This window comes from Sinocyclocheilus anshuiensis, unplaced genomic scaffold (genome assembly GCF_001515605.1).
Source record: "Sinocyclocheilus anshuiensis isolate Anshui unplaced genomic scaffold, SAMN03320099.WGS_v1.1 scaffold2229, whole genome shotgun sequence".
NCBI lineage: Eukaryota > Metazoa > Chordata > Actinopteri > Cypriniformes > Cyprinidae > Sinocyclocheilus > Sinocyclocheilus anshuiensis.
In genome coordinates, this window is record NW_015552799.1 from 311,847 (window position 1) to 317,003 (window position 5,157).

Genomic DNA, 5,157 nt, shown 5'->3' on the forward strand with positions numbered 1-5,157 from the left:
AGGGTCTACCACACAAAATATACATAAACAACAAGACTGACAGTAATTCTCTCTTTCGCTGTGTGAGTTAGGCTGGCAGGCCTGTGTATTGTTGATGTGTCAAGTCAAGTCAAGTCACCTTTATTTATATAGCGCTTTTAACAATACAGATTGTTTCAAAGCAACTGAACAGCATTAATTAGGAAAATAGTGTGTCAATAATGCAAAATGACAATAGTAAACAAATTTTTCAGTTAAAGACAGTTCATCATTGAATTCAGTGATGTCAACATCCAGTTCAGTTTAAATAGTATCTTTGCAATCAAGTCAACGGTATCGCTGGAAATGAAGTGTCCCCAACTAAACAAGCCAGAGGCGACATGTGTGGCCTGGTCAGATGGTCTACCAAGTGCCCACATTTGCCACAGATCTATACCCTCTCTCCCAGTGCAGAATCACCCCTCACCAGCTGATCTCTGACGCTAACCACCAGTTAAACCCGACTCATCTCATTACTGGGCCAGAATCGCTGGGGTATTTGGGATCTGGTTAATTACAGTTCTCACAAGCCATTCTGCTCTCTTACCTCTAACCCTTAATATTAAACTTCAGTCTGTCCCGCTTACAGATTACATTCAGACAACAGATGTTTAAATAGCATCTCTGATTTCATTTCAGCAGTAAAAATGGCACTAGTTGGTAAGATTGATTCGTTTCTGTGCATATTTTCAAAGGATCTTTTCAATTAATAGATTCAAAGCTCAGATTCAATTATTCATTTGCATAATGACTAAAACAGAGTTATAAAAGTTTCAGCCTAGTATTTTTACATTAAAAATGTTTTAACAAAAAAAAAAAAAAAAAAGATTGGGGTCGGTAAGATTGCAATGTTTTTAAAAGTTTTTTATTCTCACCAAGGCTGCATTTATTTGGTCAAAAATACAGTAAAAACAGCAATTTTGTGAAATAATATTACAATTTGAAGTAACTTATTTAAAATAAATAACTTAAAATTTTAAAATGTTATTTTAATATATTTTTTAAAAATGTAATTTTTTCCTGTGATGGCAAAGCTGAATTTTCTCCAGTCTTCAGTGTCACATGATACTTTAGAAATAATTCTAATATCCTGATTTTCTGCTCATGTACACACTTGTCAATGGAGACTTACCTGCTGCCTGTTGCTTTGAGGAAGAAGAATGAGAAACTGCTAGTGACCTATGAACTTAAAAAACACAAACATAGTGCTTAGGCAGAATACACACGATTTGTTCTCTATACAGCAAAAGTGAATGGTTATTTATACTGGCAAGCTCCAGAAAAGACAAAAACGCCTTAAAAGTTGCTTCCAAATGACTCATGCCCTACATGTTAAGAATTGGCCATAAACTAATTTTGTGGGAGAAACAGACTAAAATTAGACTAACTCTGACTAAAAAGTCATTATTCATTGTTAATCGTCCCCTCTACAACACTGTTAAATATATATGCTAAATTTACTGTTAAAAAAGGGCGGGCAGCTGTAGTTGCCAGATATTAGGTAAAATAATTAAAGAAAAATATTGTGACAATGTTTAATGTATTATGGAATGACATATTCGAGTCTGCATATATTTAGCAAGCTAAACCTGTATATTTAATTAAGCAATATAATGTTAACATATAATCTATATAATTCTAATCTATCAGAACTACAAAAATCAGTGTTTTACCTTCAAATGTACTAACAACACCACAATAATAGAGATAGTAAAATAGAAAGCCACATGATGAATAAAAACAAATGATAAATAACAAAAATGTAACAAAGCACTTACTGATATCAAGAAAAAGAAACAAAACGTGAAGTGCAATGCAGGGAACTTCTGGCAATGTCTTTTTATTGTTTCACACTATAAATTATATGGTAATAGATTTTACTTGCAATAACCATACATTTGACAGTATTTTACAATAAAATTACATGTGATGTATAAACATTTATAGTTTATTTTTTTGTAGGGTAATTTGCATATAACCAACTAACAGGTTTTCATTGCAGAATTTGTACATTATTTTTTCTGTGAAAATTTTTAAAAATTTTAATATTAAACAAATGTAACAAATTCTCACTATAAATTATATGGTAATTCATAGTTTTTACTTGCAATAGCCATAAATGTGATAGCATTTTATTTTAAAATTACATTTACATTTCAGCGAATGACACAAACCTGTTGTATGGCTTAAGAAGACTTAGAATATAGTGCATGAATCATATGAAAACAAACTATATTGTTATGAAACTCACAAAGGATCAAGGGAAGGTGCTTTTATAGTCATTATGGATACAAAAAATCGGAGTATGCAATCAGAACAGAATTCATTTACATAGTATGTAAGCAAAAACAGTCAGTTTGACTCTAATGATCAAACAGAGGGTCAAAATGGTAGTGTAAAACTCAATTATGACTGTTTTTAGAGCAAAAATACTTGACTAACAATATAAATGGACTTCAGGGGAAGAATAAAGTGCTACAAAAGTGTAGAACATTGCTTTTGCTGGGCATACATACTCTCTTAATGATGCACAACACACATACACCAACTCAAATGCACCCTCTCTCTAAAACAGACTGAAACACACCTCATCTCGACTTGCACATCTCCAGGGTTTCTGTGGCCAGCGCTCCCTGCAGTGTGGCTGGCCAACAGGAGGCATTTACCGTACACTCCACTTTAGAAATAATTCTAATATCCTGATTTTCTGCTCATAACAATACTGAAAAGAGTTGTGCTGCTTAATGCTTTGTAAACCCTGATACATTTTTACATAAAAATATTTTGTAACATTATATGTCTTTACTGTCACCTTTGATAGATTTAATGTGCCCTTGCAGAATCGTACACTCCACCCTTCCCTAAGCACAAACAATCACAAAAGCACTGATGGCAGTAAACAGAACCAAAGCCACAAACCCACTTCCAGCTCCTTCAGTAATGCAGCCGACCACAGTCACAGAAATTCAGAGTGCTCCGGCGTCCCGTGCTTCGTCAGGTACATCTGCACACACAATAGGAAAGTTGCATTGCTCAGCGCTTGTTCTTTTGTGCAATTCAGTCACGTTCAAAGTTATGTGCCATTTCAGATGTTTCTCCTAAAATTCTTTTGGAGAGATAAATATAGACACTATTGAGCTAATTGTTTACATACAGAGCTGTAAAATGAAAATGACCTACTAAACAAATCAAATTAAAAAATCTGGAGTCAGCAAGTTTTTAAAAGAAGCCTCTTATGTTTACCAAGGTGGCATTTATTTGATCAAAAATGCAGTAAAAACAGAAATTTTAAAGCAATTTAAAATAATTCTTTTCTATTTGAATGTTTTTCAAACTGTAATTTTTTTCCTGTGATGCAAAGCTGAATTTTCAGCATCATTACTCCAGTCTTCAGTGTCACATGATCCTTCAGAAATCATTCTATGCTGACTTGCTGCTTGAGAAACATTTATTATCATTATCGATGTTGAAAATGGTTGTGCTATAATATTTTTGTGAAACTGGGTATATTTGTTCAGGATTCTTTGGTAATAAAAAGATCAAAAGAACAGCATTTATTTGAAATGGAAATCTTTTGTAACATTATAATGTCTTTACTGTCACTTTTGATCAACTTAATGCATCCTTGCAGACCGACCCCAGACTTTTGAATGGTTGTGTAATTGTGAACTAGTTTTCTCCTGCTCTTCTTGTTTGTGTTTAGATCTATATTTGAGCAGCTCTGGTACTCACACACTCCACTTACCCATCCATTTTCTGTAGGTCTCTTTTCCGTTCCTCGAGTCATTCATGGGCATCGCTACAGAGGGCTGACATTAAAGTGACTGACTGTAATAAGATATAAAGACTGAATTTATTAGTTTTTATTGAAACCGCAGTTACTGGTGCAGTAACGCAGTGCCATTCAACTGTGAACGCACAAGGAAAGAGCCAAGACAGCAAGAAATGGCCCTGATTATACTGCACCAATCCACTGCAAATATAAAGCATCCCTACACAGACCTACAGCTATGCCAACAAACTGAGAGGTATGAAGATTTCAAATACATGAAGTCAAACGGTCCCAATTACAAGGGGGGTTTAGGGGGTCTGAGACCACCAAGCGTAGTCAAAACAAAAAGTTTGGCGATTTTAATTCTGTATGTTATATTAGGAATTACAGTTATCACAAACTTAGATGTGAATAAAATGCATCTATGCTTCTAAGATGCCAATTCTAAGGCAGTATTTGCAGAAAAGACAATCCCTTAATGCATTGCAACAAGTATGGTCATAACCATACTTTAATTCATTACAACAGTACTGATTAAAGGGGTCATGCCTTTTTTTATTATTTTGGACATATATATATACAGATATTGGTATTTAGTGTATTATAGTTAAAACCATGCATTCATCAAATGTACAGTATGTTTAGTCTTCAATGAACTTGACAGACAAGCTTTGGAATGAATGGAAGTCCCTGTCTCTTCCTGTGTGTTTGTGTGTGGTGTGTATAGACGTTTCTCCACCACCTCATTGGCTTTGGGTTTCAAACTCAGTGGCCGCAGCGGTGGTCTGCGCGAGACTCCTTTACCCATCTGGTCTGGAGTGATCTGTAGCTGGGCTCATTGTATCTGGGCAGGAAAATACCACACAAGTCGACAGCGGCCGCAGTTGTCCAGACCTGCACGCGGTCACTGAATGAAAATAACCATGACAGGAGGCCACACATGGATCCTCAGGTGGATATGAGGTTGGGCCATGCTACAAGGCTCTATAAACCACACAAAAAAGAAACTGGCTTCCGGATGGTGTTGTTTAGCCAATCTGAAGACTTTGAGGTGCTGCTTATTTCTAGTGTAAATTACATAAAGCACATTTAAAGCTGCCTTTAAAGGAATAGTTAATCCAAAACTGAAAACGTCCTGAAAATGTACTCACCCTCAGGTCGTCCCAGATCTAGATAAGTTTGTTTCTTAATGAGAACAGATTTGGAGAAATGTAGCTTTACATCACTTGCTCATCTATGGATTGTTTCCTTTGTTCATTTAAATGGGGAATCATCTCAATTATCACAAGTCAAATATGGAGTGCCACAAGGATCTGTCCTAGGTCCTCTGCTATTTTCAATATACATGTTGCCCCTTGGTAATATTA